We start from the raw sequence: 25,356 nt of genomic DNA, 5'->3' as shown, positions 1-25,356 counted from the left end.
CAGCTGGGCAGTGGCTTTGAGTAGTACAGGTAAATATGTATGCAATGTACGTAATGCTATCATTCTGTGGTTGCTTACAGAATGCGTTATAGTTGGCATTCAGCTTGATATTTTTTCCCCTTCTGTTATAAAATACCATATCAAATCCACTTTTGTGAGGCCATCAAACGTCTTCATTGACTGTCACATCACTAAGCTTACCTCCAGGTTGCTAAGGCGGTTTTAAAATTAATTGCAGGGTTCCCACATAAAACTCACAGAGTCATTGTTTTGTTACTATGATAAACATAGTTTTGTTACTATGTTTTGCTATTTAAAAGTTTTAAGAACACATAATCTCACATAGCTTCCAGACCACTATTTGTTAGGTGACTAAATTCCTTGATTTATTGCTGAAAGAGTTTACAAGAAACAAATTTTTAGTCAAGTAGATCTATTTTATGAAAAAAATAGATCCTACTTACATTAATGTTTACATTAAAATTGTATCTCTGATGTTCCTATCTCTATCTGAATTCTATGTACTCATTAAAGGCAACAAAGGTAATATCTTTATGGGATAAAACCCATTCCCAGGCCAATGCCAGCTGCTTTATTTGAGTTACTGGAGCTGGACTGTCAATTCTGTAAGTAATACATCAATATTCAGTCCTTCAAAAATGTGGTCATTTTTCTGTTCCTCTATTCTTCTCTTTGATTCTTAGAAAGCAAGATCTAAAACAAACTTAAGTTTGTAAACCTGATAAAGAATTAACCCAAGTACTTCTTCCTGTCGTTGAAGATGTATTTTAGTGATTGAACGGTCAGCCTTGGAAGTACTCCATTTTGCAGAAATGAAAGGTCTGAGAAGTTACTCAGTTAGGATCTTTTTATGTGTGACTAATTTATTAAGCAAATGCATCTGTGATTCCAAAAACATAATTTTAAGAAATATGTTTAGTTATTGTTTCTCAATATGCCACATATTCACTTCATTTTTAGATGCTTCCACCATAAGTGATACATAGGAATGATATAGGAGGGACAGAGATCGATAGAAAAAGAGTTTCTGATATTCTGTTGTGTTTTAAAAATTATCTAGAAGCAATACTCAGAAATATTCCCCTGGGACTTCCCTGGCGGTCGTGGTTAAGACCCCATGCTTCCAATGAAGGGGTGTGGGTTCAATCCCTGGTCAGGAAACTAAGATCCCACATGCCGAGTGGCGCGGGCAAAAAATAAACAACAAAAAAAAACCTAAAATTAAAAAAAAAGGAATATTCCCTAAACAGTTGCCGGCTTCAGCCTACATTTTGTAGTAAACTCCAGTTTGATGTCCAAAGATACCTCTTTATGGGAGGAAAACAAAAATCATAAGTGTAGAACCACTTGGCACTTTCTAGAAGTTCTTGTAAGCTGCCAAACAGTTCTAGCCTGAAGTACAGACAACAGAACAACTGAAATCACTCACATGGTTACAAAGGCAAAAATGTCCTTGTCTGTTTTATTGTTACCATCATTATTATGATCTTTGATACTAAGTCTAGGAAAACTGCTTTCTATTGGCTTTAGATATATCTTTAATTACCTGCACATAGTAGATGCTTGGTAACCATTTATTTTTTAAATGAATGAATGAATGAGATGTCTATGTTTATGGCTGAAATGGGAAAAGAGTTGGAGGATCTTAAATATTTCAGAGTTGTTACATGAGTCAGCAACACAGTACTCATGCTAATGAGAAGCTTCCAGAATTATCTTTTCCCAAGTTATTTCCTGCACGAATCATGCCAAAGTTCTTTCAGACATAGTGGGACTCCCGAATGCCTATGATGTAAAGCCTCTGCAATGTGTGAACGTGTAGGAAGTGCTTTTAAGATTTTCTTTCCCAATCATCTTGCTTTTTGGCAGATGACACAATGGAGGTGCAATATGTAGGTGGACATTTTCTAAATTATAAAATATAGGCGGCTCGTGGGTGACTGCAGAGGCAATGGCATTCACAAAGTGGAGAAGATAAGGTTTGAGAGTTCGAAAAAGCACTAATTCTTTCACAACTAATAAAGAGTCATGAAATGTGATACTAATAGAAAGGATAAAGGAACCAAAAACATACCCTCAGCACTATGCAGGAAGAAGTGCTAGAAAGGCAAAGATCGTATTTTTTGAACCAAAACTTTCATTTTGTATGCTCTTCCACTAACCTAATCTCCCATTTTTGGATTTTACACACACACACACACACACCCTTACATACAAAAGTATAGTGTAAGCAAATGTGATTTATAAAACAAAATTAGACCATACAGTATCTTCTAAATAAAATAAAAATTGGAAATCTTTGTGCAGGATTCCAATGGTGACATTGAATAGTTTAGTCCCAAGCCACTGTATTAGGGAGTTTAGCAGCAACAGAAGTTTGATCGTCAGCCTTGGAGAATGACACTTGGTTTTGTTGTTACACCAAGAGTGGAGCCATCTCTCTAGGGCTGACTTATTGGAGATTGATGTGTAAAATCAAAATGCCAGTTTCTTACTGAGCCTTGAAACATAAAACTGTCACAAAGTCAGGAATCCTCACATTGACATGACGAGCTCATTTTCTCCCTGTAGAAGACCAACAAGGGAAGTCAGGCTGGAAAAGAAGATTTTGTGAGCAGCATGGATTCAAAACACAGGAAGTGAGGCCAGCTGAAGTTATTAAGCTGGGGGCAGCCAGCGCAGATGTGTCCAGGGGCCAGGAACGTAAGCGAGCTGAGCGAAGGGGCCTGGTGTGGGCTGTGGACAGCAGAGAGTCGTCTGCAGGGGACAGCTCTTACACAGCTCTAGCTGATTGTTGCCACGTGGGAATGTGGGATTTTTCAAAAAAAGTAATAAATGGATAATCTTATGTAAAATCTTTTCAATAAAAAAAAGTTTCCAGTTAGAAAGAACCTAACAGAGCCAGACGAATCCAGCTGTAAGCGAGGTTAGGTGTCCAGTACTACAGTTTGCGACCTCTGCCTTGAGTTTCCAAAGCCTGATGCATCTGGCTCACGTGATCTTGAGCCATAAGACTCAAGTAATTCAGAGCCATTGGTTAAGGCTTCTGTCCCCTGAACAATGTTTAGACACACACAGCCAACACTTGTCTGAGTGACACTGTTTCCTGTATTTCTCTGATGGACCAACATCACCCCTCCACTGCCCCCCACTTTGGGTGAACGCACTCTTTAAGTATCATAATATATTCATTCTTTGACAGTCCAGTCTTGCTGACCTGACAGCTGTCTGGTCTCTAAGCAGATTTGTATTCTCCGCTCTGATCAGTATATATTGATTGCACAGTTTAATGCTCAAGTCAATCTTTACTTCCCTCATTTTTAAGTTCCAGGGGGGACACATCACCGTATCTTCATGAACTGATAGCACTGTCTTATAAAACGTACATCATTTTGTCAAAATCATAATTTACTTTTAGCGCTGCCCGTTTGACCTGGGATAAATTATTTTCCCTACCTTTTGATAAAAACAGTGATCTCCCAGCTGGCTTGTTTAGAATAGAACCCATCAAATGGGCCATCTGTATGACATCTGTATTACAGTTTTGAAATGAGAGAGAGTAATATGTGAGAACTGTTTAGGATGAAAGAAACTGCAGAAGTGATTATTAATGTTTTTCTGTCTAACCACAGCTGGCTCATTAGCTATGCTATTTTTGAAATCAGCAGCATGGCCATAGAAACACTTTCTTCTCAATTTGTCACACCAGTAGGCATATGGTGCTGATGTCAGCATGACAAAATTGAGGCAGCAAGGCCTTAAAAAACAACCCATATTATTATGTTTTACTTTGGGAGCTAACTTGAGATTGAGCAGCTGTTCAACAAGTGTGGGAGGCATTTCAGAGACAGATATTGGGTCTGGACCTGAAATTCTGCAGGATGGAATGGAAGATTCTGTCCTACAAGGTACCAGTCTGGGCTTCAACTCCGAGACAGGATGCACACTGCAGAGAGGCTGTGGTTCACAGTCCTCAGCCCTCCACAGAGAAGTGAAAACATGTTTCATTTGGCCAGTCTGATCTGAAAGAAGTGTTGGGAATATTCGGTACGCAGGGACATTTTATCTGACAAATGACACCTGGCCCTGAAGTTTTGGTTGACTTAAACAACTGTTCCATGGAGGGAGAATTTTCAGAGTAGTTCATTGAAGAGAGAGGGAGCTGCTTGAGCCATCCACACCCAGAACTTAGGGGTCCAGCTTTCTTTTGCTTATGAACTACTCGTTCAAATCATGAAAGAAATTTCTCATTATGGAAAATTTCAAACATGCACAGAAGTGGAGGGAATACTATAATGACCCCCCCTCCCCATGTACTCTGCAACCAGTCTCACCAATTATCAACTTTGGCCAATTTGTTTCCTTTATACATCTATTTGCCATTTCTACCCCCAACGTATTATTTTGAAGTAAACCTTAGGCATTATCTAAAATATTTCAGTGTGTATCTTTAAATAATGACTCTTTTTCTAAAACACACAATAGCATTATTACATCTAAAATTAAACGATAATACCTAAATATCATCAAAGATCTAGTCAATGTTTTAATTTGCCTGATTATCTCATAAATAGCTTATAATTAGTTTGTTCAAATTAGGATCCAAACAAGGTTCACAGATTGCAGTTGGTTGCTGTGTCTCCTAAAGTATCTTTCTCTCTTTTAAAACAATTAATTTTATTAGAATATAAAATAAAGACATGGAAAACAAATGTATGACAATTAATTTTTATAAAAGTGAACAGCTTTGTAACTACAACCGAGGTCAGAAAATAAAACTTTGGCTTCCACTTCAGAAGCTCTGTCCATGAGACTCATTCCAATGATGAACACTCTCTTCCCCAATTACTTTTACAGTAATTGCTGCTTTGCAAATAGTTTTATCACCCAATTGTGATCAAATGTCCCTGGACATTATAATTTAGTCTTGCCTATTAAAAAATATATTTTCAGTTTTAACTTAATGATCTCTTTCTTTCCCTTACATTTTATCTGTGTCCTTCGACTGGCAGAGGTTCCCACAGCCTGGATTCTGTTGAGTGCATGTTCGTGGTGTAATTCAACAGGTCCTCTGTCCTCTGTATTTCCTGCAAATTGGCAGCTGGATCACGTTGATCCTGTTGTCAAGGCAAGCAGGTGTCAGGCAATTCTGTAGGAGGCACATCTGGTTGTCTCCCTCGGTGTGATGTCAGTAGCCATTGGTGATTATTACTGCCTGTATCTAGTAGTTCACTTGGTTTGCAGAATGGAGATATTCTAATTTTAATAATTTCTACTCATTTGTTAGTTGAAACACTATTATAAGGAGATACTCCCCCAATCTATTATTTGGTTACCCAGTGGTATATAGTTCATATAGAAAGGCAGGATAGATTCTTTGTTTTTATTTAAACCATTTTTCAAGATAATGAATTGATGCCCTATCACATTCTGAAGGTGATCAATTCTTTTTGAGCTCATAGATTTAAACATATTTGATTTGTTTTAATCCATCAAAATTACTATTATCATGACTGAAGCTCCAGTTCTCTCATTTTTGGCCAGTGAAATCTTCTTCGGGTGGGCTGTGAAATTTTTTGAGGTGGTCCTAACAGTCTTCGATAACCTCCTTGGTATTTGATAGACAAGATATTCCAGGCTCATCTTGTCATTTTCTGCCACAGACTTGGAATTAGCCATTTTTTCTAGAGGCTCTGGTTTCTTTTAGTGAGAAATAGTATTTCAACACCACAGTGTGGGCCCTAGGGATGCTCATTGCTAACAGGTCGGTCATTGTTTCTACTCAGTCTCTGCCTTTGTCTGTCCCTATATATTTACTTATATTTATATATGTATATAACTTTTATATTTATATATTTATATAACATATAATATATAAAAACATACTTTTTGAATCATTTAAAAATAAGTTGCAAATATCATGACAATTCACCCCAAATGACACTTTCAATGACTTGATAATATCATCTAACATACAGTCCACTTATCTTCAAAATGGTATTTACATATTTTTAAAATCCAAGATGAGGGGACTTCCCTGGTGATGCAGTGGATAAGACTCCAAGCTCCCAATGCAGAGTGCCCAGGTTTGATCCCTGGTCAGGGAACTAGATCCCACATGCATGCCTCAACTAAGGAGCCCGACTGCCACAACTAAGGAGCCTGCAGGCTGCAATTAAGGCGCCCACGTGCTGCAACTAAGGAGCCCGCCTGCCGCAACTAAGACCTGGTGCAACCAAAATAAATAAATAAATAAATAAATTTAAATAATCCAAGATGAAATCCAGATTCATGCATTATGTCTGGCTGTTACATCTCTTTCATCTCCTTTAATATAGAATAGTATCCCTCTGCCTTTTCTTTTTTCTTTCCTGACACTGATATTTTGAAGAATCTGAGTTACTGTCTTATAGATTTACCACAATTCTGGATTGGTCCTAATGATAAGATTCAAGTTAAACATTTTGGCAAGACAACTACATAAATGACATTGTGTATGTCCCCCTGTAGCTTATGAGAAAGAGGTAGAGAATGTAAATTTTGTTCTGTTATTACTGAGAAACAAGTTTGATCACTTGGTTAAGGAGCGTCTGCCAGATATCTTCACTGTAAACATATTTTTTCATTTTTAATTAAAAAAGAATCTGTGGGGTAATAATTTGAATAACATAACTATCTTATTCTCCAACAAACTTTCACCCAATGGTTTTAGCATCCTTTATTAATCCTTGCCCGAATCAATTATTATATAAGGGTTACAAAATGATGATTTCTAATGAAATCATTTTGTTTCTATTTATTATCTCCTTCTCTTTAAGTTATTCTTCTATAAAGATCTTTTCCTCTTTTCTCTCTTTCTGTCTCTCTCTCTGAGTATCACTAGGGGTATCATGGATTTTCAAAATGATAGTCCATATGGCCAGTGGCAACACCTTTGAGCTGACGCCTTCAAAATGTTTTGTCCACTTTAGCTCTCTTGTCACAATCAGAGGGCATTTTATAGACTATATGGAAATGCATAATATAAGGTCACACACCACTTATCAATTTCTAGCACAGTGACCAGCCTCCTGTCACATTTGTTGAAATGAACTAAATTTGCACCCTCCTGAACCATGTCCCTTCTTATTGTGAGTCCAGCCAGCAAAGAGCATTGCAAGTGTTACTGAATGAAAGAGAGGGTGGTGGGGTGGTTTGGGAGACAGGCCTAGCCAGGACTAAATTCTGCTTCTAGCCCATTAATAGCTTAATAGACCATTAAGGTCTCAGGAAGCGGTTCAACCTCTCTGAGTTTCAGTTTGCTAATCTGTTAAAAAGAGAGAGAGAGAGAATAATAAGATCTATCTGATAGGAGTGACTCTGAGGTTTACAGAGTGTCTGGTTCGCTGCAGGCATTCAGTAAATACAGCAATCACACAGCACCCAGAGTCTGAAATATTGAACGGCATAAAAATCCAATTTAATACTCGTGTTTTTGCTTTCTGTGCCAGAAGAAAAGACTCATCAGGGAGGGAGACTGTTGAGGGCCGCCCTTGGGTACAGACTTGGTAGGAGTCTCTCTTGTTTTTATCCCATCCACGACTGAAAGATGAGATCCTGATTTGCGAGCGGAATTTTTTTCTGTCTACAGATAAGCGTTTGTCTCCTCTCTGGGTTCGTCCTCCCTCTCCCTCTTTCCTTCTTTCTTTTTTCCTTTCTTCCTTTCTTTTGTATCATGGTAAAATAGATACAACATTAAATTTATCATTTTAACCATTTTAAAGTGTACAGCTCAGTGGTACTAGGTACATTCACATTGTGCAACCACTGCCACCATCCATCTCCAGGACTTTTCATCTTCCCAAACTGAAACTTCGCACCCATTAAACACTAACTCCCCACCCTCCCCTCCCCCCAGCCCCTGGTAACTACCAGTCTACTTTCTATAAATTTGACTACTTTAGGTAACTCATATAAGTGGAATCACATATTTGTCTTGTAGTTTTTGTTTAACGGCTCATACCTCATTTCTCATTTTAAAATGTTTTGTTGCAAGAGGAAAAAAATACAATGCAGTATAAAATGTTGATAGCATCATCAAGTTTCTTATACAATTTTCAACCTACCAGAAAGATAAACAAATAACCGACAACAGAGGGACAAGGCTTTTTTTTTTTTTTTTTCTGTTTGCTATCAGTAATTAAAGCTAAAAGTTGTATTATTGAGTAAAAACAAAATAAAAATGGGGAGACAAAATTCTCTGGGTAAATGGCTCTTCTGGCATTCTACATTTTTTCCTCAAATTATCACCTTATTTGATTATCTCTACATTTTAAAGACACCCAGAACTGCCCTTGAGGATACGGACATCACTTACCACTGGGGGGGTTGGACAGCTGCCATGTTCTGAGGGGAGGTCGGGTGAGGGTTGGGGGACGGGGGGAAAATGCTACAACCTGTAGCCTCTGTCCCTAGGCAATGTGCCTCTTTGACCCTGGGGAGACTCCCTCAGTGACTGATTAAGGGCTATGTCAGAAATGTCCAGGGAACAGAGGAAGAATTCAGTCCAATTCAGTCTGTCACCGCTGAGCCAGAGGTCTCCAGTGACCCTACCTCTCACGTGCCAAGTCTCACCTTATACGCCCCATCCCTTCTCATGTGAGACGCAGCTTGCCCTGCACGTGCGGGCAGAAGTACCATCCCTCCGTGGGCGCTGTAGGACCCTGTTGCCGCGCCTCCTTCGGCAGAAACCACATTACAATTTGGGTGTTATGGGAAAAGCAATCCCATTTGGTGAGGTCCACCTTACAGCCCTCACATGACAGAAGCAGCAGTACTAAGCCACCTCTTCCTGTTCACCAAGAGTCAACGCCAAGCCCAATAAGCCCTGTAATTCTGCATACCTACAGTGGCCTGAGTAACAGACAAACTGCTGTCTATGTGAGCAGCTTCTCCTGGTGGACCACAGACAAGCAGCTGAGCCAGGTTATTCACTTTGTAGGAGTCTGTGGTGTGGTGGAGTTGAAATTTGCAGAGAATGGAGCAAATGGCCAGTCCAAAGGGGTATGCTGAGGAGGTGGAAGCCTCTGAAAACTGTCCACAAAACTGTTGGAAATTCTTGCCAGAAAAGTACTTAATGGAGAAAAAGTGGATGTGAGGTCAGCCACCTGGCAGAACCTGCCACAGTTTGAGGCAGGGGCTCAGAACGTGAATGTACTTGAGTCTCAAGAGTGGAAATAGCTCCATGGGACCATGCCCGAGATTCTAGTGGTTCTGCTGGTGGATGGGCCACACTCTGAGCAACTTGGACTCTCATTCGTCCACATGGATAAGCCCCCCAGTGTGCTGCCTGACTTCAACTGCCCTCCTTCAGCCCTTCACCTGATGGGTCTGGTCCCAGTCCCAACTCCATCCCTACCACTTCTCTCCTCAAGCTTTGGAGTCCCTCCTCTTCCTTCTGGCATCTACCATGAGCGTCTCATGCCCCTCCATTATCTCCTTATTTAGCTGTACCTTCCCCTGGGTCATCCCACCGCCTTTACCTCGATCCAGCCTTCTTTCCCCCACCAAATGCTACAGTGGGGTCCCCACCAGATTTTTACATGAAGGCCTTTGGCCCCTCTATCCACCACTGCAGCCAAGATTTGGGCTTTCCACCCTCTATGGTGAGTGAAGCTGCATTTGGAGAGAGCATGAAGCAAAACAGAGCAATTTCCAACAGTGCCATTTCCAAAGTGATTTCTGGAGCCAGTGCAGGGGATTACAGTGACTTGACTGAGATGCTGCTTGCAGCTATTACTGTTATCAAACAGTCTCAGGTCGTCAGTGATGAGTGTTGCTGTGTCCTCATCTCCCCCCTTAAGAGCTTCATGGCACTGAAGCCAAGTCCTACAGTGTGGGTGCCAGCAGGAGCTCTTCCAGGAAAATAAATCTGTTCAGAGATCATCTAGCTGGTCCCAAGAGAGCAGCAGGAGGTGCCAGGACCTGCTCCTTAATGAAGATCAGCATGATGATTATTTCCAAGAAAGGAACCAGGAGCCGAAGAGATACCAGAATAAAGAATGGGACTGGCACCATTGAGAAAGGAGTCTGGTTTGAAGCAGATTTTTTTAATGGACTTGCATCTCCTCACCTTCATCAGGCATGTAGGTGGATGTACCTGAGAATTTTCAAGCCCTGGATTCCTCTGAGTGGGAAGAAACATTCCCTTCCATCTTGCTAGAGAAGAGCAGCGCCCCCTTTGCCAACAGGTGACACAAGGGCTTTACCTGAGGCAGATATAAGATGATACTTGTCCTTTCCAAGATTGATCCCAGCTTCCATCGTTGCCATCAGATTATTTTTATTGAAGTATAGTTGATTTACAATGTTGTGTTAGTTTCAGGTATACAGCAAAGTGATTCAGTTATACATATATATATGTGTGTATATATATATATATATATATATATATATATATGTGTCTGCAGATATATCTATTCTTTTTCAGATTCTTTTCCATTATAGGCTATTACAAGATATTGAATATAGTTCCCTGTGCTATACAGTAGGTCCTTGATGTTTATATGTTTTATTTATAGTGGTGTGTATCTGTTAATCCCAAGCTCCTAATTTATCTCTCCCCTACTCCCTTTCTACTTTGGTAACCATAAGTTTGTTTTCTATGTCTGTGAGTCTGTTTCTGTTTTGTAAATAAGTCCATTTGTATCATTTTTTTGGATTCCACATATAAGTGATATCATATGATAATTTGTCTTTCTCTGTCTGACTTACTTCACTTAGTATGATACTCTCTAGGTCCATCCATGTTGCTACAAATGGCATTATTTCATTCTTTTTTATGGCTGAGTAATATTCCATTGTGTGTGTGTGTATGTATATATATATATATATATATACCACATCTTCTTTATCCATTCATCTGCTGATGGACACTTAGGTTGCTTAGAGCTACCATATGGACCCAGCACTCCCACTTCTGGGCATACATTTGGAAAAGACGAAAACTCTAATTTGAAAATACATGCACCCCAATGTTCAGAGCAGCATTATTATCAGTAGTCAAGACACGGATGCCATCAGATTTTAATAATTTGGGTCAGCTCTCTGCCTAGCCCAAGCAGTCCCCTCTGCAGGAGCAGACAGCTTTCTTAGGGGAAGGACTAAAATGTACTGACAGGAACATGGAAGCAAGTGTGGGAGCGGATCTTGAGGGTGACGGACAGAGGCAGGTGGAGTGTGAAGGGGAGCACTGTACAGTGAGCATTTATTGACCTGGGAGCACCTTCCCATGACTCAGCATTTAACTTCCAGGCTGGGCCACTTAATAAGTTGCTGGCCGGGTTCTCTGTTGGTTGGACACGAAAACAACTTAACAACGAATGAGGCAGAAATGCCACAACTGCTTGGGCGAAGTGTGGAGAGAAGAGCCAGAAGGGCATGTTTGTACTGGTTTATTATAGGACAGACACCGAGAACCTAACCAGTGACTATGTTCCGCGGGAAGAGGGTCCAGAAGATAGTCCTGTCACTAAGGCAAGAAGGAACGCGCTAGTGAGGGTGACACTGGCAGCGCTGAGAAGTCAAGGGCGCTGCCCTCCGTAGGCCTGACCACACCCCCGGCTCATCTGGTTCCAGTGCAGACCTCTGGAGGGGACCCTGGAGCTGGTCAGTGGACAGTCCCCGTGAGCGGCCGGTGTCTAGCCTCAAGCACGTGCCTGGCTTTCTCTCTGCTTTCTGCCTTAGGACTTTCTCCAGAGTCTGCTCAGTCCACGTGGACGTGATGCGGAAGTGGGGTGTGTTAATGCCTTAGGGGACGAACTTCAGGGAATGAGGAACAAGCAGTTAGTGACTGAATCCCCCCGCCTCCCTGTCCTTCAGCGGGATAATCCTGGGACACATTGGCCACAGTTCCTCTGAGGGCCTGTGGTGAGATGAGTCCCTGCCATCCATGGCGGTAAAAATTCTCCCTCTATCGGCCTCAGATACAGGCTACTCCAAAGTCAAAAGTCACTGTGTATTATTCTCTCTCCTGCTCTGTCTCCCTCTCTCAGCAGCCTCACTCCTGCTCCCTGGGGTCACCTCCCAGTTCAACTCCACACTCCAGTCTGTGTCTCACACTTTGCTTTCAGGGGAGCCCCATCTAAGGCTCTTCTTCTGTGCTAGAACTTCAAGTTCCTAGAATTCATGTATGGGTAGCACAGTACACTGGGCATCAGTTAGCCTATTAAAATACCCTCACCTGGAAAACATATCCCAGCTTAGAATTAAATGATGATTGGTAATATTAGCATTCTCAAAACTACATTTCACGCTCCACCCCAAGTCCATTTAGGGGAGAGGCAGTATTTTTCCCACAAAACATTTTCCCATACCCCTCATGCAGTCCTTGATGGCAGAGCCAGGTAAAGCTCGCAATACAACGTATGAGCGAATAGCCAGAACTACTGTATTTCATAAAGAGCGGTTGTTATTAAAAGCAATAAGGGGACCTAATTAGGTCTAGTGCACCTGAAAGTAATTGCATTTTCTCATGTAAGCATTTTAGTGTGTCCAAGTGCTCAGCCTTAATCCTCCACACTCTCATTGCTTGTTTGCACTGTCATTTGCTAAGACCTGCCTTTCCTAAGTTACTATCATTCCTGTTTATTCTGAATCTGACATATTTTCAATCTGTAAAACATTAGATGGCTCTGTTTCCACCTTTATCAGGAAAAATAATCTTTCCTGATTTAGATCCCAGATCTTGAAATGTTCTCTCTCTGGCAGACCCCAAACCTCACCACTTCAGTTTGAAAAGCTTCCAGAATCCCATTTCCTCCACAGATCTTCTCTCTGAGGAGCACAATACTACACCGGCTCCAGCCTCTTGAAACCCAGAATTCCTCAGAGCCCCTCTTTCCTGACCTCCCACGAGAGGCCTTCAGTACCTGGCAGGCACTGAGATCCAGACTGGTTGCTAGATGCTCCTTGTCCTCAGTGTTGTGGTTTTTAAATTAGAAATCCCTTGACATCAAAAATAACATCTTTATAACTCAGTTCCTAGCATAAGGTCATGCACAGAGAAACACTTAATACAGTCTTTTTTTTTGGCTGCGTTGGGTCTTTGTTGCTGTGCACGGGCTTTCTCTAGTTGCGGTGAGCGGGGGCTACTCTTCGCTGCGGTGCGGAGGCTTCTTATTGCGGTGGCTTCTCTTTGTTCTGGAGCACGGGCTCTAGGCACGTGGGCTTCAGTAGTTGTGGCACATAGGCTCAGTAGTTGTGGCTTGCGGGCTCTAGAGCACAGGCTGAGTAGTTGTGGTGCACGGGCTTAGTTGCTCCGCGGCATGTGGGATCTTCCCGGACCAGGGCTCGAACCCGTGTCCCCTGCATTGGCAGGCGGATTCTTAACCACTGTGCCAGGGAAGCCCAATACAGTCTTTTTTATGAAGGTGGAGCCAGATGAAAATTTAGGGAACACAAAAGAAAAATTTCAAATGTGATATTTTAACATCTAATTTTGCTTGGGTTAATAGTAGAAGGCTCAGTGAGTAGGTTCACAAAGCTATAATATAGTACTTAATACTTAGAAGCCAAAAGTAATTTAAAAACACACAGATAGCTATAAGTTATATGGGTTGGAGAGAACAGTTATAGAGCCAACTATATTCCTATATAAAGGAGTGTTGTCTATGGTATAAAGATAATAATATAGTAATACCCTAGATCCATCATTATCATTCATGTACTTTTGTGTCTATACATCCCTAAAGGGTATAAGAAAAATTATGGCACTGGATAGGAGCTAGGTCCACTAATTGAATGTTTAAGAAATACTAAATATGGATGGAACAATAGGGATTATCTAATTCATCTCCCTGATTTTACACTTGTGGACTCTGAGGTAAAGAGATTTGGTATTGTTAGAAGGAGACAGGCCCAGCAGTGAGTCTTCTGACTGCTAGGCCTGTATCCCTCTAACATGTTATGTGAATGTGGGGAGTAAACTTGTTGATTCTCCTCAAGCTGCAAGCTTATCAGGAAACCAGGGAAGACTTCTAGGGATCTATACAGAGGAAAAAAATCCCAAGATGTAGGCTAAAGTTTTATGAACATGTATATTCATTATAGGCTGTTTATAATAGCCAGAAAATTAGAAATTACCTGAATTCTAACAGTAAGATAATAGTTAAGTAAATCATAGGATAATGTACAATGGAATATTGTGAGACATTAAAAGTATTCCATAAAAAATTTAATACCATGGGGAAAAGCAGGATACTAAATTTATATAGAGAGTATTATCTCACCTACGTAGACATCAATACATGCACAGAAAAAACACAGACAAAAGCATACTAAAATGGTAACTATGGATATCATGTATCTTTGGATGCTAGAACTAGCTGGTGATTTTAATTTTTTTAAAAATAGTGTTCGGGGCTTCCCTGGTGGCGCAGTGGTTGAGAATCTGCCTGCCGATGCAGGGGACACGGGTTCGAGCCCTGGTCTGGGAAGATCCCACATGCCGCGGAGCAACTAGGCCCGTGAGCCACAACGACTGAGCCTGCGCGTCTGGAGCCTGTGCTCCACAACAAGAGAGGCCGCAAAGGTGAGAGGCCTGCGCACCGCGATGAAGGGTGGCCCCCGCTCTCCGCAACTGGAGAAAGCCCTCGCACAGAAACAAAGGCCCAACACAGCCAAAAATAAATAAATAAATTTATAAAAAAAAAAAATAGTGTTCTATACTTTACATAATGATTTTCTAACGGGAAAAATTTTTAAGCAGGAACAAGTAAGATGATTTAAAATGTGTTAGTTAATAAACACTATAAATGTTTATGTGAAAGATAGTTTTCAATAACTCTGCATCAGTCTTTGAATAAGAGAGAGTGCATATCAGGAGAAGCCAGACTTTTTTCTCATAGTAACATGCTGCTGTGGATAGTTTTGACATGCAAAATACAAAGGAAGTAACATCAGAAAATATCAACTGGTTTTACAGAGAATTTGTGGCTCTCACAAGAAAACTATTAAACTTTTAGATTTTGGTTGGGTTTTTTTTGCTTGTTTGTTCATTTCTGGTTTTGTTTTTTTTTTTACTCTAGGCCCAGCATTATTTTTCCCACAGGTTTTCTTGATTTTGTTTTGGGTGACAGTATAAAAATCAAGGTCATTGTTTGTTCGGGTCCTCCAAGAAGTAGATGCCAAGATGGGGTAAGATGTGCAAGAGAGGGTAACAGCTGTGAAGGACAAAGGAAGGGAGAGCAGGAAAAGGCAGAAAGAGCTTTCAGATGGAAACAAAGGTCTGACTCTCGTGGAAGGAGAGGGGTAGGAAGGTTGGGTGGTAAGCGTCTCAGACTGCAGCGTGGCTCCCAAAGAGGTTCAGCCAAGCCAATGGGAAGTCCTCGAGCTAAGTTAGCCACTGAAGGAGTCTCGTGTTTCCTAAAAACAGAACACATTTGTATCTTCATCATGCTCAGTCACTGACTGGAAGCAGCCTGTGGGAATTGTGACCTTGGCACAAATGTGGTGGTGCCTTCAGAGGGGCAGCTATGAGGGCCACAGTCAATTATGCCCATCACAGTGGATATCTGAGCAGCACAAGTTCAGGGTCACCACAGTCATTAAGATGCACGTTACAAGATGGATAGATGAATGGTGCCCTAAGTATCTGAAACACAGAATGAGTGACTGTAACATTTTCTTAAAGTTCATCACTATAGACAGATGTGCCAAGAGGCAATGCCTAAAGCAACTTGGAGGAAAACACATTTGCATTTGTGGGCTGTTAATGCATATCACTTTCTAATTGCCTCACAGATACAGAAATACTGTGTTTATATTTAACTTCTCCAGGTGAACTTTGACTGGGGACAGGCAGCTCATCTATTCTGCTTTATTTGTGGTTTTGTTTTCGCTAATTCCCTATTTCAGGTGAATGTAGTAAAGATAATCATATACTGTAAATGAGACACCAATTCAGAATATTTCACAGCATTTCCTTTGGAAATATTGGCTCAACAGAGACTATAATTACTGGAAAGCAGAAATGCAATGCTGTCACACAAACTGAAGTGTTTCTACTATATCTCTGAGGCATTTAATCAATTCAGCCAAAGCAATCAACAAAGCCAGTTGTTTATTGTTATAATTCCAAATCACCTAACGACTAACTGGGTTTCTTCAGACTCAATTGACTAGACCTTGGACTGCTATGACAACATAAGCCAGCATGCCCAAATGGCTCTTAAGGTGGCAAGATGGCAGAAAATTCACTATAGCTAATATTAATGAGTAAAACTCCTTTCAATTATTTAACACTTGAAACAAAACACTATTGCATTATAAAATGGTCAAAATAGCCAGGAAGTGTGGATAATGTAGTAAGTGCTTATTAATTTTTAAAATTCCCTTGCTATAACTGAGGGGTGACTGTATTTTAAATCTTTGTTTCTGGGATCTTCTTCACCAGTATGCCTTCGAGTTTCTGGGGCAGAACAAATCCTATATGCCCTGCTCATGCTATGAGTTCAATGACAAGTTCAATTACTACTTCTTTTTTGTTTGTTTTGTTTTCTTTTATTGTGGTAAGACTATTTAATATGAGATATACCCTCTTAACAAAACATTACAAAACATTCTCGTTGACTATAGCTAGTGTTGAACAGCAGATCTCTAGAGCTTATTCATCTTGTTTAATTAGACTTCATGCCCATTGATTAGTAATTCTCCTTCTTCCCAGTCCCTGGCAACCACCATTCTATTCTTTGATTCTATTAATTTGATTACTTTAGATACCTCATATAAGTGGATTAATGCAGTATTTGTCTTCTGTGACTGGCTTATTTTACTTCGCATAATGGGCTCCAGGTTCCTCCATGTTGTCACATATTGCAGAATTTCCTTCTTTTTTAAGGCTGAATTCAATTGTATGTATATACCACATTTTCTTTTTTTAAAAAATTAATTAATTAATTAATTAATTTTTGGCTGCGTTGGGTCTTTGTTGCTGTGCGCAGGCTTTCTCTCTACTTGCCGCGAGCGGGGGCTACTCTTTGTTGCGGTGCGCGGGCTGCTCATTGCAGTGGCTTCTCTTATTGTAAGCACGGGCTCTAGGCACGCGGGCTTCAGTAGTTGGGGCGCATGGGCTTAGTTGCTCCACGGCATGTGGGATCTTCCGGGACCAGGTATCCAACTCGTGTCCCCTGCATTGGCAGGCAGATTCCCAACCACTGCGCCACCAGGGAAGTCCGACCTCATTTTCTTTATCCTTTCATCTTACAGTGGACGTTCAGGTTGTTTCCATATCTTAGCTACAGTGAATAGTGCTGCTAACCTGGAAGTACTAATAGCTCTTTGAGATCCTGATTTCAATTCTTTTGGATAAATACCCAGAAGTGGGGTTGCTAGGTTATACGGTAGTTCTATTTTTAATTTTTTGAGGTATCTCCATAAAATATAACCATATCTCCATAAAATGGTGGCTGCACCATTTTACACTCCCACCAACAGTGTGTAAGTGTTAAAAATTTCTCCACATCCTTGCCAACACTTGCTGTCTTTTGTTATTTTGATAATAGCCATCCTGACAGGTGTGAGTTGATATCTCCCTGTGGGTTTTTTTTTTTTTTTGAATTTTTGAATTTTATTTATTTTTTTATAAGCAGGTTCATTTTTTTTTAATTTCTGAGATATACATTTTAAAGTAATAACTAGAATTATGACATAACATTATACCAGAACATATAAGATTTTTAGAAATTTCATGTAATGTCTGAAACATTTATATTAACATATTTCCATACAAATAACCCAAAGAAAGTTTAGTATTAGTTGGTTTTTTTGTTTGTTTTTTTATACTGCAGGTTCTTATTAGTCATCAATTTTATACACATCAGTGTATACGTGTCAATCCCAATCGCCCAATTCATCACACCACCACACCCACCCCCCCGTGGCTTTCCCCCCTTGGTGTCCATACGTTTGTTCTCTACATCTGTGTCTCTATTTCTGCCCTGCAAACCGGTTCATCTGTACCATTTTTCTAGGTTCCACATATATGCGTTAATATACGATATTTGTTTTTCTCTTTCTGACTTACTTCACTCTGTGTGACAGTCTCTAGATCCATCCACGTCTCTACAAATGACCCAATTTCGTTCCTTTTTATGGCTGAGTAATATTCCATTGTATATATGTACCACATTTTCTTTATCCATTCGTCTGTTGATGGGCATTTAGGTTGCTTCCATGACCTGGCTATTGTAAATAGTGCTGCAATGAACACTGGGGTGCGTGTGTCTTTTTGAATTACGGTTTTCTCTGGGTATATGCCCAGTAGTGGAATTGCTGGGTCATATGGTAATTCTATTTTTAGTTTTTTAAGGAACCTCCATACTGTTCTCCATAGTGGCTGTATCAATTTACATTCCCACCAACAGTGCAAGAGGGTTCCCTTTTCTCCACACCCTCTCCAGCATTTGTTGTTTGTAGATTTTCTGAGGATGCCCATTCTAACTGGCCTGAGGTGATACCTCATTGTAGTTTTGATTTGCATTTCTCTAATAATTAGTGATGTTGAGCAGCTTTTCATGTGCTTTCTGGCCATTTGTATGTCTTCTTTGGAGAAAAATCTATTTAGGTCTTCTGCCCATTTTTGGATTGGGTTGTTTGTTTTTCTAATATTGAGCTGCATGAGCTGTTTATATATTTTGGAGATTCATCCTTTGTCGATTCATTTGTAAATATTTTCTTCCATTCTGAGGGTTGTCTTTTCGTCTTGTTTATGGTTTCCTTTGCTGTGCAAAAGCTTTTAAGTTTCATTAGGTCCCATTTGTTTATTTTTGTTTTTATTTCCATTACTCTAGGAGGTGGATCAAAAAAGATCTTGCTGTGATTTATGTCAAAGAGTATTCTTCTATGTTTTCCCCTAAGAGTTTTATAGTGTCCAGTCTTACATTTAGGTGTCTAATCCATTTTGAGTTTATTTTTGTGTATGGTGTTAGGGAGTGTTCTAATTTCATTCTTTTACATGTAGCTGTCCAGTCCACTGGTGGTGGGTAGAGCTGGCTGTTGCTCTGGTGAGCAGAGCTCAGTAAAACTTTAATCTGCTTGACTGCTGATGGGTAGGGCTGGGTTCCTTCCCTGTTGGTTGTTTGGCCTGAGGCCACCCAACACTGGAGCCTACCCTGGCTCTTTGGTGGGGCTAATGGCAGACTCTGGGAGGGCTCACGCCAAGGGGTACTTCCCAGAACTTCTGCTGCCAGTGTCCTTGTCCTCACGGTGAGACAGAGGCACCCCCAGCTCTGCAGGAGACCCTCCAACACTAGCAGGTAGGTCTGGTTCAGTCTCCTATGGGGTCACTGCTCCTTCCCCTGGTCCCGATGTGCACACTACTTTGTGTGTGTCCTCCAAGAATGGAGTCTCTGTTTCCCCCAGTCCTGTCAAAGTCCTGCAATCAAATCCCACTGTCCTTCAAAGTGTGATTCTCTAGGAATTCCTCCTCCCGTTGCCGGACTCCCAGGTTGGGAAGCCTGACGTGGGGCTCAGAACCTTCACTCCAGTGGGTGGACTTCTGTGGTATAAGTGTTCTCCAGTTTGTGAGTCACCCACCCAGCAGTTATGGGATTTGATTTTATTGTGATTGCACCCCTTCTACTGTCTCACTGTGGCTTCTCCTTTGTCTTTGGATGTGGGGTATCCTTTTTGGTGAGTTCCAGTGTCTTCCTGTCGATGATTGTTCAGCAGTTCTCTCCCTGTGGTTTTGATTTTCATTTCCCTGATGTTTAATGTCATCGAGCATTTTTTCGTATAGCTGTTGGTGATTTACATGTCTTCTCTGCAGAAATGTCTACTCAAGTCCTTAGCCCATTTTTTAAATTGGCATATTAGTGTTTTTGCTATTGAGTTTTAGGAGTTCCTTGTAATTTTTGGAGATTATCCCCTTATCAGATATGTGGTTTCTAAATATTTTCTTCCACTCTGTACATTGCCTTTTTACTCTGTTCACTGTTTCCTTGGGTGTGCAGAAGCTTTTCAGTTTGATGTAGTCCCACTTGTCTATTTTCATTTTTGTTGCCTGTGTTTTGATGTCATATTTATGAAACACCGTGTAGACCAATGTCATGAAGCTTTCCCATATGTTTTTTCCTAGGAACTTTACAGTTTCAGGCCTTACATTTAAGTCTGTATTCCATTTTGAGTTGATTTTTGTATGGTGTAAGAGTCCAATTTCATTCTTTTGCATATGGATATCCAGTTTTCCCAACACCAATTGTTGAAGAGACTAAACTTTCCCTACTGTGTGCTTGTTGAAGATCAGTTGAACATATATGTGTGGATTTATTTCTGGGCTCTCCATTCTGTTCCATTTGTTTGTAGGTCTGTCTTTATACCATACCATATTGTTTTGATTATGATAGGCTTTGTAACATATTTTAAGACCAGGAAGTGTAATGGCACCAATTTTATTCTTTCTCAAGATTAATTTAGCTATTCATGATCTTTTATGATTCCATATGAGTTGCAGAACTGCTTTTCTACTTCTGTAGAAAATGCCAATGGAATTTTGATAGGGATTGCTTTGAATTTGTAGATTGCTCTGGATAGCATGAGGATTTTAACATTATTAAGTCTTCCAAACCATGAACATGGCATGACTTTCCATTTGTGTCTTCTTTCATTTATTTCATCAATGTTTTGTAGTTTCACTATACAAGTAACCTCCTTCATTAAATTTATTTCTAAATATTTAATTCTTTCTGGTGCTATTGTAAATGGGATTTTTTTCTTAATTTCCTTTTCAGATTGTTTGCTGTTATTGTATGGAAACACAATTGAATTTTGTATGTTGATTTTGTATCCTGTAACTTACTGAGTTAATTAGTTCTAAGAGTCTTCTTGTGGAATCTTTAGGGTTTTCTACATATAAGATCATGTCTTCTGCAAATAGGGACAATTTTACTTCTTCCTTTCTGATTTGCATGTCTTTTATTTCCTTTTCTTGCCTAATTGCTCTGGCTAAAACTTTTAGTACAATATTGAATAGAAGTGTCAAGAGTGTGCATCCTTGCCTTATTTCTGATCTTAGAGGAAAAGCTTTCAGTTTTTCACCAATAAGTATAATGTTAGATGTGGGCTTTTCATATTTGTGGTCTTTATTTCAGTGACTACTTCTTGATTTGATTTGTGTTACTCTAGAAAGAGAAAGAAGGAACCAGACCATTTTGGTCCGTGATTCACTCTCAAAGTACGGTTCCTGGACCCAGCAGCATCAGCATGTACCCAGGAACTTGTTAGAAATGCAAATCCTCAGGCCCACCCCAGACCTACTGAATCTGAAACTTTGGGAGTGGGGCCAGAAATCTGTGTTCCAACAAGCCATCTGGGTGGTTCCAACGCATGCTATGAGGTTGTCTGACTAATGCTATTTCCCATGGTGTATTCTTCAGGAAAGTATTCTAAGACATGTTAACAAGTGTTATGCAACAGAAGGATTCCTTATTTGAATAAATTTTGGAAATTTGGGGCTAAAAAAGTTAAGTAGAGCCCATGGTCCATGCCCCTTCACAGAGGTCCCCTACAGATCATTTCTCCAGATCTGCCGCTATATACAGGCACCTGTTTATGCCCCACAAATAGCTCATCCCTTGTTCTTTCTCCAACAGCTTAGCTCCCCATCTCTCTCAGCCATTAGGAGAGAGAGTTCCCCTTCCTTCAGTTTAAAGCTCACCTTTCTTTTTTCCACCCCAGTTATGACTAATGGGGGGGGGGGAAGTCAGTGTGGTCTGATGTCCTACTCCCTCCACTGCAAGGCATTCATAATAATAGGCAACATATTAACCAAAGTGTAGGTTATTCAGTCCTAAATAACTATCCTTTTGGGACGCATTCAGGGCAATTCAAAATATATTTAGAAAAAAGACGTTTTTCTGCAAGGACACAGTCTTACTAAAGACACATCCCATTCCTATTTCTAAACTGAATGAAAACATTCCAGTCTGAGGCAACAATATTTGTATTACTTCAGTGGTTTAGGGCTTTCCCAAAATTAATGTGGAATTATTTGCTTTACATCTATCCACAATGCAAAACCTAAAAACCGTTTGCCTGCAGAATAGCTTCTGTTTCCATTTTAATATGCAGAAATTAGTTATGAACCCCCAGATAGCAGGTTTTCAGTTTTTGCAACTTAAAATTCAAATTCTACCTCTAGCAACAGGAAGAAACTGCAGGCAGCTTAACAATACTGGTTTGTCCCTGATACAGGGGCTACTCAGTAAGACTCTTTAAGAGAGTCCAAATTACTTTTTCACCTATTAAAAAAACTAAAATACCCCAATGCTTTTAAATTTTAGTTTGTTACATTGTTGGTTCAACATTGTAAGCCAAAGAGCAGGAGGGCAAGCATGCAGAAAAAGGGATTACTCCAGCTTCTAAAGAAAACAATACTGCATTTCTTGTCTGCCTTTGCATGGGTTAAGATATATTCCCACATGACGAACTACAAACGTCTAATGGTCATGTAGGGAAGAAATCTTCCAAAGCCTGGAACTTGAAGAAAGCTGATAAAATCTAGGTGACATAGAACTTGGAGATTAACTCAAGCATGACTTCAGATTTAAAACATCTTAAAGGAACACACCAAATCATGCCAAGTTGCTCATGCTCGGTTGTAATGAGAACAATTCAGTTCTGAAGGAGAAAGGGCATTAATTTAAGGGCTGTTGGCATGGCAAGCAATAGATGACGTCTCATCCCTTTAGAGCCTATAATAAGTATGTGTCATCCTAGCCTTTGCTCTAGTTCCTCTGACTCAAATTCATGCATTGTTAAAAACTTATTAAAATGCATTGAATCAGAGCAGTGCAGACAACAAAAATAGAGGCAGCTTTTGATGCTAAGCCAAATAATTTTGGCTTTTCCTCCCAATGTTCACGTAAACAAACTGTCAGACACCCATACATACAAATGGAAAATTATTCATAACGGGGGATGATGACTGAGGTTCTCAGAAGGGATACGACAGCAGGGAATTAATTCACTTACATGTTGTCTGTGGAGGGCTGTTCCTTCACTTAGTGTCATGTCTCATTAGCAGATATTTCATTTCACGTTGTCCACCACTAAACACAAAACTCATATGTAAATTACGGTAATTAAAACCCAGGTCTTTCTAAGCAAAAATATTAAGCCTTTCCCATGTACTGCTTCTTCTTTCTCCATGAAAAAAAAAAAAAAAAAAAAAAGAGAGAAAGATGTGTGGAATAATTGTCCTGAAAGTTTGAAGGTCAGATTTAGAAAATGATCATTGAGAAACCAATCACATCTACTAAAAAAGGGGCATGGAGCACCAAAAACTCCCAAGGGAGTTAGAAGAACCCAAATCTAGCGAGATGACAGCAGTAAAAACATAACTGGATTTTAACTGTGCTAAATAAATATCTGCTAAAGGTCTTGTTTTGATTGGATGAGGGGTTATAGATTCTAATTAATCTTTGAAGCAAGTCAGAAAATCAAAATTTTAGTTCCAGCAGAGACTGCCAGATGCCTCCCAGTATCTATCCTCCCCATCTTCTATAGTCTTAGGATTTGTAGCTGGGTACATGGCCTCCCAGTTTCTCTACGTATCTCAGGCTCCCTTATAGGCCAGGTGTGACCTATGACAAATTTCTAATCAAAGGGATGCAGGCAGAAGTGATTTGTGCATCTTCAGGGCTGTGCCTCCTAAAGAAAAGGGCCATGTCCTCCACTTCCCATGCCCCCTTCCCACTGGCTGAAATGTGGATGATGATGTAGGTACAGGTGAGCGCAACACCTCAGTGACTAGGACCAACAAGGTAGAATCCTGGGTCCCAAAAATGCAGTGTTGCCAAAGCAGCCCCTGACTGCTCACATATAATTAAAGAAAGAAACTGTCTTGTTTAAGTCATATTATTTACATTATCTTTCATAGAATTTGAATGTATATTCTAATAAATGCAAGGTATGTTTGTTAAAAATGAAGGATATAGAACTTCTTTCTAATCCTCTACAAAAAGGGTTAGTAAATTACGGCCACAGGCCAAGTCTGGCCTGCTGCTTGTTTTGTAAACAAAGTTTTATTGAAACACAGCCATGCTCATTCATTTGTGTATTGTCTGGCTGCTTCACACTATAACATCAGAATTGAGGAGCTGTGACAGAGACCGTATGGCCTACAGAGACTAAAATATCTATTATCTGGCCCATAACAGAAAAAGTATCCCTGCTGTAGAGGGAAAGAAAAAGAAAACTCCATCCAGTACAGATCAGGAAAGAGGGACAAACAAAGCAAACAGGAAATCATGAAAAAGAGAATTTAAAATATAAAGTAAAAAATATGACTAAATATACTGGTGGTTAAAATAAATGTGAGTGGGCTAAAGACCTCCACTAAATGTGTGAAAATTCGTCAGGTAAGACAATGAGTCAAGCCTGGACGTGTTAGGGAATTTGGGGCATTTCGATAAAGAGTGGGAGAATCTCAGAGAAGCAACAACAGAAGAGACTTGGTGTGGATAGAATCTTCCCAGGAATATTAAAAGAAAAAGAGCAAATTATGAAACTGAATATATAGTATAATTCATGTTTGAAAAAAGTATGTGCGCAGAAATAAAACTATGGACATAAATATTGTACAAAAAAGAAAAAAAAAAAAAGGATCTTCCCAGGAAAGGGAGAACTTTATTTTCAAGAAATTCTGTGTGCAAAATCCCAGGTAGATGTTAGGAAACTGACTATGAGAATCAGAAATCATTTCAACTGAAAAGTAAGGGACTGAAGGAAAGCAGCCTTGCTTCTTCAGCGAGCCAAAGAGCACGTGGTGAAACATCCTCAGAGCCACACAGCTACAGGAGCGGGAGAAGTGACCTAAAAATAGGTTCCACCAAAGAACACATGCCAAGTTCAACTGAATGGGTTCAAGTGCTTGTAAATCATCGGATTAGTATACACTGTTGCCTCTACCATTCCCTTACATTTAATACAAAGCTGTATGCTTCAGTATCTTATGGATACTGAGAAGAACTCTACAGAAATACAGAGAAGGACCCATGATTCCAGTGATGGGTAAAGGAGAAACTCTCATTCTCAGAAACTGTGAGGAAGCCTTCAGTCTTTGAGCTTCTCTGAGCTTGTTCTGTTTTTGTGCTGCCGGAAGGAGCATGCCAGCATTCTCGTCACTCAATCCAGTCTTGGCCATGCCTTCTTTCAGGGGCCACTTGGCCGGACTTCCTCCTAATGCCGGCACCTGTTATGATGTCATCTCCCCAGCCTCAACGACTTTTACCAGAAAAGATTACACAAACTCCCAAATTATCTATAGAGCCAAATAAGAGGATGCTGACATGAGCTGAG

General features: G+C 40.2%; 1 long non-coding RNA gene and 1 pseudogene across 2 annotated transcripts in view; one reads left to right on the top strand and one right to left on the bottom strand.

The window, feature by feature from the left end:
• Positions 1-25,356, bottom strand: part of LOC309654450 — a 98,732-nt gene that overhangs the window by 21,239 nt on the left and 52,137 nt on the right. The gene's annotated exons all lie outside the window — the stretch shown is intronic.
• On the top strand, positions 8,929-14,714 carry LOC309654442 (cleavage and polyadenylation specificity factor subunit 7 pseudogene; annotated as a pseudogene). The gene has a single exon. The product of its transcript is annotated as a cleavage and polyadenylation specificity factor subunit 7 pseudogene (transcript).

Source organism: Balaenoptera physalus, assembly GCF_965194825.1.
Source record: "Balaenoptera physalus genome assembly, chromosome: 2".
Lineage (NCBI taxonomy): Eukaryota > Metazoa > Chordata > Mammalia > Artiodactyla > Balaenopteridae > Balaenoptera > Balaenoptera physalus.
This window is presented reverse-complemented; position numbering and strand designations above follow the sequence as displayed.